General features: G+C 33.3%; 1 non-coding gene across 1 annotated transcript; it reads right to left on the reverse strand.

Annotated features, from left to right (window-relative positions):
* Positions 1 to 15,180: 15,180 nt before the first annotated feature.
* On the reverse strand, positions 15,181 to 15,287 carry LOC128281037 (small nucleolar RNA R71). The gene has a single exon (XR_008271254.1). It is a non-coding gene; the product is annotated as a small nucleolar RNA R71 (small nucleolar RNA).
* Positions 15,288 to 15,968: the final 681 nt, after the last annotated feature.

The following is a 15,968-nucleotide window of genomic DNA, read 5'->3' on the forward strand; positions in this document are numbered from 1 at the left end:
CATGTCAAATTCCCCTTTTATAGGTGATGGCGGCCATGACAAGGGAGGATGGGCTAAACATGTCATGAAACATGTTTTGTTGGTGCATTAGGGTGAAATAATAAACAAAGGTGTATGGGTGATAAAAAATGAAAAAAAATGTGTGTGAGTGTGGTAATCCCCCCATTGCCGTGAGTTGTAGAGAAGGAAAGAAAAAATTTTGTTCATCCTTTCTTTGAGCCAAAACTAAGGAAGAAGGAGGATTTTTGCTTCATGCTTGGTTTGGAAGAGATCTAGAAGGAGATTTGGCTAAGTTTGCATCAAGATTAAGGTATGTATGAGGTTGTGTTAGGAGTTTCATGCATGTTTTGGTTGCTAACTTGATGTGCATGTTAGCCATGGCTCAAATCTTTGTTAAGCCATGGAAATGGTATTTGGCCAAAGTTGTTATGGTGATAAAGCCATTGCATGCTAAGTGTGAAGCTTGATGATGATGCATGCAATGATGGATTGTCTACTCTTGAGTAAGATTTTGAGTTTTCTTTTTGTTTTATCACGATTGAAGTTGAAAAGGAGCATGATTGTCATATTCGGCCATGATGCATTCATGAGCTTGGTTCATGCTTCTTGCATATTAGTTAAAATTTGTGTTTTGGATGGCTATGGACACCTTGAAATTCGGCCATGCTCATATATGTATATATATGTTTGCACATGATGTTTTGGTTATGAAGGAAGTGATGAATAAGTTTGTTTAAAGAAGAAGATGTTGAAGAATAATTGTGAAATTGTAAGCACATTCGGCCTAGCACACATATGAGTGCTTGATGCTATATTGTAAGTTTTGAGCTACAATATGCAAAGCATTAACTAGTAAAATGCATGCTGTTTTTGTGTAGTATTAAGTGCATAATTGGCCTCAACATGGACAAGTATATTCGGCCTTGGGTAGCCTATTGAAGGCCTTAGCTTTTCCTTGATGCTCGAATAAATTGTATTGAATTGCTTGATGTAGTATAAAATGTGCATGACCATTGTGTATTCAAGCTAAAGGGTGGCCATATGACCATTTAAATTCCTTGTCATATTCGGCCATAAGCTAGCACAATGAGGTTTTGATAAATTGAATTTGTTTGAATTAGCTCAAGAGCTAAGAGGGCCACAATTGGACAAGGGGAAGGAAAAAGTAATCGAATAGCCGTAAAAGCCGTTCGACAACATCCGAGGTAAGTCCTCAAGAAGTGACCTTACTTGAATTATGTGGAATGAAATATGGATGTATTGATTATTAATTTATGTGTATGAGTATTGAATGATACCCGGGCTAAGTCCCGAAGGCGATTATGTTAGTGATTATAATTGTGTTTGAGCCTTAGTAACGAAAATAAATATGTATGTCCAATGATTATTGATGTATGTGTGCATGAGAAATTGAATGATATCGGGCTAAGCCCGAAGACAATTATGCTGGAAATTATAACCGGTTAAGACCGAAGGCAATTGTGCTAGTGGCTACATCCGGGCTAAGACCGAAGGCATTCGTATGCGAGTCATTCTATCCGGGCTAAGACCGAAGGCATTTGTGCAAATCGTGATATCCGGGTTAAGTCCGTGAGGCCTTGGTGCGGGTTACCATAACCGGGCTATGTCCGAAGGCGATTGATCGAGTAGCGACATCCGGTTAAACTCGAAGGTATGTGATTTGAAAATTATAAGCTTGCTGGAAAATTTCAGCTAATGCACTTGTGAAATTTCCCAATGACAAGGTAAGTGCGGTGTGTGCTTTGGCGCTAGGAGTAGGCGTGTGAATATCCGCTCCTATGATGGAACGAGTTATCGGCCTTAATGAAGCCGTTATTTGTGTATGAACATAAGAGTTGGGATGGTGAAGTAAGTATGATTATGTGAATGTGCATTAATGAAATGATGCATTTAACTATGTGAATGTATTACTGTAATTAGAGTTGATTATATTCCTTGAGACTTACTAAGCATAAAAATGCTTACTCATTGCTTTGGCTCTCGGTTTTCTAGATTTCGCTCGATAGCAATCGGATTCGGGATCGTTGAAGTCGAAGTCATCCACACTATCAAGCCTCCATTTTGGTATAAATTTTGGTTGAACTTGAAATGGCATGTATAGGACTACCCTTGTTTGTTAAATATGTTGTGATGTGAGTATGTACGACCATGCGAAAATGGCTCGAAAAGGAAACATGAACTTAGAATAATTGTGGTTTGTATGTATATATTTGGTGTCATGATGTGGCTATGGCTTGGAAATGGGAATGTTGGTCATATGATCAGCCATTGGCATGGTTAAAATGATCATATATGAACCTATGTATGGCAAGACTAGTTGGTTCATGGAGACTACCAAATAGGTAAGACCTACCTTAAAAACAGATGCTGCCAGCTACAGTGACGTGAATGTGAAAAATCACCAAAATTCGTAGGAATGGAATTAAATAGTGAATAAGCTATGTAAATGAACCTTGATGAGTCTATTTTCATATGGAAGAAACGAAATGGTCATAGGAGTTACATGTTAAGAGATATTAAAGCTATTGTGAGACAGGGCCAGAACAGTTTCTGGGTTCCCTGTCGCAACTTTAAAAATTTACTATAAATTATCAAAAAAGAATTAGGAGACATACCTTATATGTACAGATTCCACTTTGAGTCTAGTTTCATTAGGAACAAACGACACCAGCATTAAAGCCCTGTACAGAGAGATATTCAAGTTATACCGCGCGAAGGTCAGAGCAGTCGATCCCTGTAACATGGGTGACTTTAACTAATAAACTGTACCAATTGGCCCGACCAAAAATCCTAGAAATAAATCCATGGATGGATATATGAGTCTAAATTCAGGGAAAATTTACGAAACCAGTTTCCGAGTTTTGAAACTCGAGATATGATTTTTAAGGCGACAGTGACGCAGTTTTCCAGCCTGACTGGAAATGTCAAATTGGTGGGCAAAACATGTGAACTTGGCTTGTTAACCCCTCGTGTCCGACACCGGCGATGGTCTCGGGTTCGGGGTGTTACAAATTCTGGCTTTGGAATGTTGATTTTTAGGTTTTGAAGGGCTCGGGATAGTTTTCGCATTAAACTGATAACAGGTGTGTACCCGAAATGCAAAAAAAAAGGCTTTGATAAAAGCCAAAAAAATGAATCTGTCGAAGCCACCTGGGTGTGTGGTAGCCCGTGTGGATGGCCGTGTGTGAGACACGATCTCGTGGTTAACGAATTCAGGGCTGTGCGCAGCATACGACCTTGTGGTGGCTTGAGCGTGGCCGTGTGGGTCACATGCGAAAAGGCTAATCTGGGCGTGTGGGTCACACAGGTGTGTGGATTTTGGGCCTGGCCGTGTGGGCCACACAAGCAAAGGCCAATCTAGGCATGTGGGCCACACGAGCTTGTAGGCCCACACGGTCAAGCAACACAGGCATATAGGCCCATAATTTTGAAAATTTCCCTAGGGTCGCACAAGTCGCTCCAGTCGACTGTGGGAATATTGTAGGGTTAGTAAGGGTTATTTAAACCCCTTTTTTTTATTACTATGATGTTCTGATAGACTGATTTGAGTAGGATACTAAATGTATGCCTAACTATACTGCCACACGTGTATCTGTTATTTGTTTAGAAGCATGTCGAGCATGTTTAATCTGATAATTCTGTATTTAATTATCTGTATCCAATTTGGGGTGGGATTTGTAATTGAGGAGGAAGTATTCTAATCTGCATTAATCGCCTATACTCTGGTAGTATGGCTACATATATTCTGATATGTGTCTTAAGGGCACAATGTGGTGTGTAAAGATGGGTGGGTGTTTTTAACCCCATATGGTGTGAGGGGATGGTCGGAGATGGTGAATAGAGGATGGGGATAAGATTCATGCATATCTGCTTCTGGATTTGATTTTGAATTTGAAACAGTATCTGCCTTTAACTGTGTTTATAAGTCTGGATGTTTACATGCTTAATTCTGTTGGGTTACACATTGAGTTTACGTAAACTCACATCTGTTTGTTTGTTTTGTTAGGTAATCCACAAACTTAGGTGCATCAGTGCGGCAGAGACTCAGCGGTGACCACTCAAACGTAAATTGATAAAACTTAATTATTTATGGGTTATTCGTGACTTTGGTTATATTTTGAGAATTTGTAATTCTGGGACTATCTGGACTTTTTTTTTGGGTTTTTACAACTGTTGGTTTTAGTTTTATATGTTGTTAACCTGCATGCTTAAACAAAACATTTTTCTCCAAAAATGACAATTTAAACACAAATAAAGGTTTTCCTAAAACACAACTGCGTTTTCAAATTATAACTATTTTAAGGCTTCCGCTGTAATAAGTTTTGGCAAATGGACTATTTAATGGTGTTTTCAATTAAAGATGTGAATGTTCAGACGAGACAACTCTGTTTTCAAAACTCCTACCTTGTAACACTTCCGAATTCGGCCATAACGTCTAAGCCGGGTTTGGGGTGTTACATTTATGTAATTAAACTATTGCAAATGTAAATTTCCCTATGACTTTGTATAAATGCTAAGGAACCCTCAGTCTAATATAATCAGTAAAATACATACTTAACTAAGTAAAAGATCTGAGAGGACTTAATTTGGTTTCCAAACCCATAAGAGATCGAGTTGTCATGGAAGTAATTTCGATCATGTTAACATGATGAAGGTAAATTGAATTAATTAATATAATTATCCTAGCTCACTTAGAATTGATTTTTTTTATTGCTAAAGCCCTCGTTTATAGATTTAGGTAAATCGCATAGGGATCACTCATAGCATTTAATTTAATTAAATCGACGCCATCCTAAAACCAGTGAGTTTTATTTTATATCAAATTGTTAATTATAGTTTTGCAATTGAATTGATTAAGCTTATATAGCCCCTATAGAGAGGATAACTCATTTTCATTTACTTATTATTTGAACGACTATGTACATTTGCATAAACACATACAAACCCATTACATATATATTGCGAATCCTAGTGAGATGTACAAACTATTGTTACATACGAACCATACTAATATGCACCTATGCATGCGCGAACATGTATGTGCACTGTGAGCTCTACTTAGTGCAACTAGTGTTACTACGATTTGTTATGTGCGAGCTTAGTAGTACTGCGAGCCTTGTAATTTTTGTGTAATGTGAAAGTGATTAACTCGTTATATTGGAAATGTGAACATTTAAAATCATTGGATATCTTTGGCATGCCATAGGATTATGAGAACTCACCCTTTTACCATGTGTTAGGGCTTTGTTGCCTGAAGATAGTGTTGGAGAGATAAGGGAATGTCGAGCTTAGCTCCATTCACCGTAGATAGTGTGGTGTGTTAGAAGAGTGTGAGCACACGTGCTACACTTTATTGGATATAGCGGCCAACTCATTTAGTCAATTAGTGTGTTTTAGAGATCTTCTTATCCAATGTATAAATAATTTGATTATGTTTCACCTTCACCATTGTCAATATATCATATTGTAGCATGGGAAAATTTGGTTATATGTGAACTATTATTGCTTGACTAGATATTAGCATGCTCAATGAATTTATTTGTGTTGTATGTATGTGCACTCATTGAGCTTCAATAATCTCACACTCCTTGCATTAACTTGCAAGCATATATTTCACGGGCAAGCAAGAAGGGTTGTAATTCGGTGATCTAACTCAAGGCAAATCCTTTGTGTATGCGCCATGTTTACAAAGCCCAAAGTGAAGGCAATGTGGGATCGTTCCAAGGGTTTAGAACTTAGAACTAAATCTTAGAAATTTTAAATAAATTTTTAACGGGTTGTAAACAGACATTAAAGACTATTTAAATTTGGGATTTTGGACTTTATAATTGCTTGCTTGAATGCTTGTTTGGATGGCTTGTATTACATGTTAGTGATAACTCTTGAAAAGAGTTATAATTCATGCCTTTAGACTGAGTCAATTATCTATACTTAAGTGAACTTAGTTGCATTTTAGGATATTATTTTAGCATTTTTAGAACATTGCATAAGAAGCTTGAACGATGCTTAAATATTATTATTTTTTACTTTTAATTATATGTGGAAGTGTTGTGTTTGGTGGTTTGGCAAGTGCAGGTTAAGGAACGAGAAATAATGAAGTGGAGGTTTTTCTGGGAAAAAAGTTGGACAGTTTGCCAACATGAATGTCGTGGCAATTCCAGGAAGACCAAGTCAACACTCAAAGTATACCAGTTTTAGCCCAACTATACTTGTACCAGAAAAGTCTGCTTAAAAGGGAGGAAAAGATAATCTTGGGTTGTTGGTTTTTATCCTAGAAAAAAGAATTTAAAAAGAGGAGAAGATAATCCTGGGTTGTTGAAAAAATAATTTTTTTTAAAAAAAAGAGAAGATAAACATGGGTTGTTGGATTTACCCTAGAGAAAAAGCCTATAAAAAGCCAAAGGAGGAAACCCAAAAAGATGAACAAGAGGGAGAGATCCTTAGGTAAGAATAAAAGGTAGCAATTGAGTAGAGATGGAAAGAGGAAGACGAAAGAAGTCCTTCTCAGCCACCATAGGACACTGTGCCACTAGAGCATGAACTGGACACGCAAAAGTTGTCTTCCCGAAGTTTTTCTGTTATTTCTTAATTTGTTCCTTCGTGAATTAATTTGATTGAAACGATGTTGAATGATATTTTTGTTTTGATTTTTGTTTTCCAACCCATGAGCTAAATCTTATAGGGTTGGGATTACATGATGAAACCTTTACTTTCTTTAATGGTTAAATCATAGATCTAAATTAATTTACTATTTCATTCAATTGTTTTATTTCTAAATTGTATGTGTGCAATCCCTAGACATAGATGATGATGCAACATGCCTATAAACTAATTTAATTCTGAAAAGGTTGGATTAGTTGGACCAAAATTAAATGATATGAGCAAGTACTCGACAGATACTTGTAGTAAACTCTAGAAATAGAGCAATGTTCATACAAAAGGAAACAGTGCAAGGTACTGTGTTAAAGGCCTATAGACACGGGCATGGTAACTTAAGGTTTCTACTCTCGAAAGAAGCATATCATTTTAGAACTCTTTTGAGCAGCAGGTTAAGTATGATTTTGCAAGGCATTTCTGACAGTAAGGGTAGATTCTTAATAATTCTAACCTTACATATCAACATTGTATATCCCTTATCCCTTGCCGTAGAATTTTCGTTATAGCATTCTTAGTTGTTTATTTTTTCATTTATTTGTTATTCGGATAGTTATTCTCACAATTGCCACTACATTTTTACTCTTACATTGCCATAGCATTTCAAATTATTTATCAGTTACACATATTGCTCATATCATTATTCCTTTAAATTAACACTGCATTCTTATTATTTTTGCCATAACATTAATCAAATTTTAGTATAATAACTTAACCACTTTAATGACTCAATCCAATCCTCGTGGAACGATACTCACTCATCACTTTATTACTTGATCCGACATGTATACTTGCACAAATCGCATATCATATCCATATGCGAAAATTAGCTATATTAATAACTGAATGAAATAATAAGCTTTCTCAACCAAAAGAAATTGTCAAGTTGTAAGTTACGCCATACCCTTTATTAACTGAAAAGATATGTTAACTTAGAAAGTATGTGAATGATTACCTACGATCCAACTTAGCGTAGTACAAGCTAAGGGTCACAATGTGACAGGACCATTCCATAATGTAACGTTCCCAGATTTTAAAAGTCCGCTGGCTATAGTACTCACCAAGTGAAGGGTTTGCCAAAAACCATGCGTTCGCCAGAACGAGTGTTCACCATGTAAGCTAGATCGCTAGTTTAGGACAGCTCGCCAGGGTAGCTAGGTTTGCCAACATGAGTGAGCACACCAAATAATTAGGAGTTCACCTTAGGTAATGAGTTCTCTGAAATAAGATTCGTTCACCAAGACCATAAGAGCCCACCCACTAGAAGACAACTAGTAGGTTTCACCAAATTTGGGTGGGTTTGCCAAAAGTTGGGTATTTGTCTACCTTTAGGTTTGCTAGAGTCAATTCACCTAACAATAGGGAGTTCACCATACTGTAAGGATCGTAGAGTGTGTTGCGTGTTGGGTTTACGGGTAGGTTGCGAGCTGTGCTCGCCAGGTGATGTGTAAGGTGGGTTCGCAGGTGGCTTGGAAATGGTATGCTTGGTGATTGCATTGGTGATGTGTTTAGAAAAGCATGCAAATAGAAATATTAGTCATATGATTTATGTTGCAAATGTATAGTATGTGTAGTTGGTTGGTGTGTTTCGAGATGTTCTAATGGAGAGTCACTTCGATGGCTAATTTGACATTCGAAATTCGGGTCGAACTATCTCGGCTGGGTTTGGGTGCCACAGTCTTTATGGCTAAAAACGAAAAAAGTGGAAGTAAAAGTAAACATATCGACATTAAGTATCTAGCCATAAGGGAATGTGTTAAAGAAAAGAAAGTGATAATTAACTACATTAACACTAAGCAGATGCTAGCTGGTCCTTTGATTAAAGGCATGCCGCCACACAAATTTAAGGATCTTGTTGTTGCTAAGGGACTTGTTCCTACCTTGTAAATTTTTTTATAAGAACGATTATAAGGAAACTCTATTAAGTTTGATGCTTTTCATATTATGTGCATACATTAATTTGATTATTTTGAGAACTGTCTCTAAAGTTTGGGTCTAGAATAAACATTGGGTTTATTGATTAAGAAAATTGGGCTAAAATGTAGAGATATATTGTAATACATGTAAGATACTAACATTCTAAAAGAAAATGTCATCATAATTCGTTTACTATGTTTCGGCTTTCAATATTCATGGGCAATACGAACCAAGTGGGAGAATGTTGGAACTGCCTTTTGGTTCGTGAGAATGACCCCATGTTTTACTGCCCACTACTTTCACACATTTGTTTGTAAGTTAGTAGGACATGTATTTGGTGGTTTTTATGGGGAACCACCATTAGAAATACCAACTAAGCTTAAGGTCCCTAAGCACCGAAAAATAATAAAAAAGTATTCCATCTATTAAAGTTTCTGAGTGCTTAGAAGACTTTGGCAGTTTTTAGTTTTTCGTACAGCTAAATTCGAAGTCCTCATCTATGGTTTGATATGCTCATCAATGGTGTCACAACATTTGGATTTTGGCATTTTGTTCAAACAATGGCTAGAGGTATTTTTGTTTGATCTTTTTCACTACTCTAAATTGTAAACCGTTATGCTATCATGAGTTTTAAATGTTTTTCGAGTTTTTAAGAATTTCTTTTGTAATTTTTTCGCTTTTATCTTTATTATTATTGTTTAAGTGTATGACAGAGTTGGTGTCACGAGTCAATTCGAAACAAATTCATTCAATAAAATTTTAACTCGAAACAAATTCATTCAATAAAATTATTAAAATAACTTTACATATTTTAAATAAATTATACTATTATGAGGGTAATTTTATTTTTTTCTTATTTTTAAGAAAACCATTAAAAAATTTCAAATGTTGAGATTTTAACGCATGCCACTATCATCAATAAAAAAATTGTCTTTATCACTTCAACCAAAGTTTTATTTTTATATTCATATACATTTTAATGTTTTGATACAAATTGTTTCACTCACATTGTTTGTATATCTATGTTATTATTTAAGTGTGACTGAGTTGATGTCGAGAGTCAACTCGACAACATCTCGATCAAGCAAATTATTAAAATAACCTTACATGTTTTAAATAAGCTATATTATTACGAACTACTTCTATCTTTTTCTTATTAGAAAAATAGGAAAAAATATATTAAGATTTGAACCCATACCATCAACATTTATAAAACCCTTTTTACTACTTCATCCAAAGGTTTCTTTTAATATTTTTATATATATCAATTTTATTGCACAAAAAGTTTCACTGATTTAATTTTTTATGCATCTTTGGTAATCCAAAATAAAAACAATCTAATAGAGTTTTTCTATAAAAATGTGAAAAATAATAAGTAGATAAGAGCTATAGAGAATATTTTTAATTAATTGATTCTATTTTATTTATTTTAATATTATATTATCCTATAAAAATTTTATGTTTAAAATTTGATTTTGGTTTAGAATAAGGTGAAATGTTTAAAATTAAGAATAAAATGTAGAATTTTTTTTATAATTTAAAATCTATATTTATCAAACAATCTAATTATAATCATAATTAATTTTAAATAATATATCAAAATTTTATATTTAAATTCAGTACTTCAATTTTTAATACTTAATTTTTTAACACTTATTTTTCAGTAATTAAATTTCAATATGAATTATTAATATCTTTTTAAAATTTTAATTTTAAGGTTTAGTTTTTATTTTTATTTTTTCAGCTTTTATCATTTTTAAATTTATGAATATTTTTAATTGCAAAATTTTAAAAACTTGGTATTGTGTCATTTAGAATAGTCAACTCTCTTAATCATATTAAAATTCCTTCTTTTTTTTATTTTTGGCTTGGCACAAAATGAACTATATTAAATAAATAAAAACAACTGGTACAAGATGAAAGACACGATACACGCTTACAACCAAGCATAGAAATGATGAAGTCTTTAATCATATGATAAAGGTGACCCACCTTCCAATAAGAAAGGTGGTCAATTATTTCTCAATAAAAAAGGGCATACCAAACAAAATACATCAAACCAAATACATCGAAGTAGTTAATATTATATCTATGAATGTTTGATTTTTACTAGTATTGATATATCAGTTTATTTTAGTGTATTATTTTAGATTATTAATTATTTTAAAAATTATATATGTATATTAAAAATATACAAATATCAAATAATGAAATTAAATGTTAATTTAAATTATATTTTAATTCATTAATATTATCATATAAGGAATATATAACTTATATTATAATAAAAATAAAAATAATTTATTAAGTAATTGATTATGATATATGAAATATATATATTAAATTATAATAAAAATTATGGTTGAATCATATATAAAGTATCCTTATTTCCACATGTTAATATTATTATCATGATGCCAAGTTATGATTATTTGATAATAAGTTATTATTATTTTGGTATTAAGAAATGTTGAACTTAGATTATAGTATAAACATAATAAAATAATTTACAGTAACCATAGTTAATATTGTGATATGTGAAAATAAAATATAAATGCTTTTAAATAATTAGTATAAATTATTTGTAAAAATTAATTTGAATATCTAAATCATAATTGTTTACCTGAAATAGTTTTTAAGTCTACACGTTGTTAAAAATCACAGGTAACTAAGTATGAGTAGAAGTGACTGCAAAAGTGGGCACTTCTACAAGAATTGCAACAGGCACAAAGTAAATAGGGGAATTAAAGTTTGTATATGCAATTCTGTTTCCGTACGTCTAGGGACCTTAACTCAGTAAGATCCTAATTCTAACACAACCTACTGAAGAATCATCGCTTTTGTATTATAAAGCATAGATCTCTCACCACTAACTTCTCCACCTAAGAATTTAATATGTAAAATCACAATAAAAAGATTTTATAATGTATGAAAATTTGTTACGCAAGTGCATGTGTTGAAGATAACGTTCCTACAAGTACCAAATTCTAAACTACTAAATGTCGTCAGTCCAATTTTATCTAATTTAGATCAAGAAAAGAAATTCTAATTACTACTAAAATTAAACTAAAGGAATTAAAGATATTTTATTAAACTAAAACGATGAAAATCGCTTAGCTTTTCAATCAACTTTAAAGATTTTGGAACTCTAACTTCATCTATTCCAATTAATCAATTATCTAACGTTCAATTGTTTAATCTATGTAATTACTAACTAAGGATTCAATGACATTAACTAAACCCTTCCACTATCTAACTAAGTTAATTTTCTTCCCCACTAGCTATATTACTATGCAAAGCAAATATAGTTTTATTACATTTTATAGTTTTTCAACATAATTATATTTTATTATATTTTATTTTTATCATTTTTAGAGTTAGCTTGAATTTATTTGTTATTTTCTCTTTACGTAGTAGGTTTCGGATGAAGAATGAAAGACTTGAAGCATAGAATAAAAAGTAATGAAGAGAAACCTTCCATTCCACTGGATTTCAGTGTGGTGGAGCACAATCTTCAATTAAAAATTTAAAACAATAAGCAATCTGCTCCACTACAATTCTATGTCCGCTGGAGCTAAACAATTAAAACCTTAAAAATATGGGGTAATGTGAGTTAATGGGGGAAAGGGAGAAAAAGAGTAGGAACTCACCTTGAAGGCTAAGTAATAATTCTCTCACACCAATGAGAACTTCAACCTTGCAAATATGAGAAGAAAAAAAGATATAGAGTGCTTGACATTAATTCAATTATTGTTTTCTCAAGTCAACGTGAACTAAGCTTTATTTTCTTAGAACAATAATGGATCTTATTTTTTAGTTAATTGAATATTTTGTTTTCAATTATTTCAATCTCTATTAATTATTTATTTAGTGTTGTGCTTATTTAATCTACTTGTCTAGCCACCAAGTTGTATTAATTTGATAATATCGATTTCCCTTGGAAGAGAAAATTAAGGTTTAGATTTAGGTTGAATAGATTAGGAGTAACTTTAGTAGCGCCAACGAATGAGTTGATCTGCGGCTAAGATAGGACTATACCTTATGCCCTAATAACTACAATAGGTTTGATCATAGTGACTTCACTCAACTTGCCTAGCATAGGAATATGACTAGTGGGGAAGGGGATTAACTTAGCTAGATATAGGAAGGATATAGTTAACGCAATTTAATCCTAGGTTAGTAATGACATAGATTGAACAATTCAATGAAAGATAATTGATTAACTAAAACAGGTGAAGTTAGAGTTTCAAGATCTTTAAAACGTAATTGAAAAGCTTAGTAATTTTTATCATTTTAGATTAATAATATCTCTTTAATTCCTTTAGTATAATTTTAGTTGTAACTAGAATTTCTTGATCTAGATTAGATAAAATTGGATAATTGGTATTTAGCAGTTTAGAATTTGGTCCTCATGAGAATGATATCTTCTTATTACATAATTACTTGATTCGAGATGTGCACTTGTATAAAAGATTTTCATGCATTAATAGTCTCAAATGCACTCTAACAAATAATGTTCCACACTTGAATAGATAAGTGCTCTCAAGAATTAGTCCATCAATCCATTCAAAGTAAATTTACTGATAAACCATAAAAGTAACATGTTTTAATCCCATGCTTGGCATGTTTTTGGATGATTTATTATGTGAATTAGTGAATTTGATGCTCCTAATCCTTTAAATTTATGTTTCTATACTTAGGAGAGCATAGGGAAGTGAAAGGAGCAAAAAATGGGGCCAAAATCAGACAAAAAGAGTTATTTTCAGGAACCACACGGCCTGGTCATTTTCACATGGGCTGGGCACACGGCTGTGCAAGCCACACTGGTTGGCCACTAGCCTATGTGCCAGCTCGTGTTGATTTCGAACCCTGCTTCTCTTTTACACATAAAAAAACCAATTTTTAAGATTTCAGAGCATTCTAAAGTTTATGAATACATATTAGAAGAAGAAAAAAGGAGCACATAGAGTAGAATGAAGAAATTACTTGAAGAACGCTGTGAGAATCAACTTAGAAGCAGATCTCTTTTAAGATTGAAGATCTCCATTCGAATTTCCTTCGAAGTTTTATTGGGTTTCTTATGTCTTGTTGTTATTCTAATTTTGAGATTTTTCCATCCCAAATTATGAACTAAATTCCCTAAGTACCTAAGAAAGATGAAACCTATAATGGATCTTATTATTTGATTTTTTGAATTACATGATAAATACTTGATTTTTGTTCTCAATTATGTATGCTTATTTCTTGCTTTAATATTTCCAGGATATTAATTCAAACATGATGTGCTTATTTTTGTAGAGCAAAAGTCCCTGTTTAAGAGTAGATCTAACATAGTTGAGTGGAGTTGCATGCAATCCTAGAAATAGAACAACATAAATCTACTAGATTGAGTCAAATCTAATCTCCCATAGGTCGAGTTAATGCAATAATAGGGGTTTGAATTAGAAAGAGATTTCAATTAATCAACTTAGAGTCAGTTGTTCCTACTCTCTAAAGAGATATTAACATAATTTAGGGATTTCTACAGATCAAGGCACAAGTGAATAAATTGTTTAATTCAAATTCAGAATAATAAGTGAAGTTTAGGTGGATTCTTTCTTGGGTATTGTCTATCTCATTGGTTTTCTTTAAATATTTTCCCAATTCGCTCCCTATCACTTTCTTAGTAATTAGTTTAGTTAATTTTAGATTAAAAACATCCCCTTTAATTTATAGGCTAAATAATAGAAAAAATGTAATTACTAGTACTTTTAGTCCTTGTGGGTACGATATTCTCGACTCACCATAGCTATACTATTATTCAATAGGTGTGCTTGCCTTTGTCATAATTTTAGTTAGTTTAGTCACTAATCAAGTTTTTGGTGTTGTTGACGGGGACTAAAATATTAGGAACACTCGATTTTTATTAATTTAACCATTTTTATTTTATTGCATTTTATTTTTTTTAGTTTAATTTTTGTTTACTAATTTTTCTTTTTCTTTTTTGCTTTTGGCAGGTTCCTTTAGTTTATGACTAGAAGAAACCCGTCGAGACCATTACTATTCGATAGCGAAATTGAAAGCACAGCTCGTAGAAACCATAGAGAAGCAAGGTAGATTTGAAAAAGTGCAGTGGAAGAGCAAGAGGTCGTTACTATTATTACTAAGGAGATGACTAAAAATCAGAATAACTAGCTACTTCCTGTGGTTGCTGCAAATCGTCTAAATCCGAATCGTGCTCCTCATACTATGTACGATTATGCCAAGCCCACTCTAACTGTGGCTGAATCGAGTATCGTGAGACCTGCTATTGTTGCAAATAACTTCAAACTGAAGCCAAACACCATTCACATGATTCAAAAATTTGTTCAGTTTAATGGTTTGCAAGATGAAGATCTAAATACTCATTTGGCCAACTTTTTAGAATTCTGCAACACTTTCAAGATTAATGGCATTTCTGACGACGCCATTCGCCTTTGGTTGTTTCCCTTCTCGTTGACGAATAAAGCTAAACAGTGGTTGAACTCCTTACCGCGAGGTTCTATCACTACATGGGATCAAATGACCAAAAAATTCTTACTGAAGTATTTTCCACCGGTAAAGACAGCTAAGTTGAGGAATGATATCTCTTCCTTCATATAGATGGACTTAGAGACCCTATATGATGCATGGGAGAGGTACATGTATTTATTGAAAAGGTGCCCTCACCATGGGTTACCTCTATGGCTACAGGTTCAAACTTTCTACAATGGTTTGAACCCCTCAACTAGGCAATTGATCAATGCAGCCGCCGGTGGTACTCTGAATAATAAAACACCTAAAGAGTCTCATGAGTTTATAGAGGAGATGTCACTAAATAATTATCAGTGGCAAGTCATGAGGACGAAGCCCACAAAGGTAGCCGGTGTTTTTAACTTAGATGTGGTCACCATGTTATCGAATCAGGTAGAACTTTTGAATAAAAAAATTGATGGTTTATGTGTTTCTACGCAGGTAGATCTAGTATACAAGGTCCTAGTATGGAGAATGAGCAAATAAACTATATGGGTAATAATTCTAGACCTCAAAATAATCCTTATAGTAACACTTACAATGCAAGATGGAGGAACCACCCACATTTCTCATGGGGTGGTCAAGGAAATCAAAGATCACAACCCCCTCCAGGTTTTCAACAACAACCTTATTAGCAAGAAAAGAAACAGAATCTTGAAGAGATGTTAGCAAAATTTATTTCAGTGTCAGAGACTCATTTTGAAAACTTTGAAAAATCAGCAAGCATCGATTCATGGGCTCAAAAATCAAATTGGATAGCTTGCTAAATTAGTTTCAGAAAGGCAATAAGGTAGTTTACCTAGTAACATCGAACCCAACCCAAAAGAGCATGTGAAAGCAGTTAC

This window comes from Gossypium arboreum, chromosome 9 (genome assembly GCF_025698485.1).
Source record: "Gossypium arboreum isolate Shixiya-1 chromosome 9, ASM2569848v2, whole genome shotgun sequence".
Taxonomy (NCBI): domain Eukaryota; kingdom Viridiplantae; phylum Streptophyta; class Magnoliopsida; order Malvales; family Malvaceae; genus Gossypium; species Gossypium arboreum.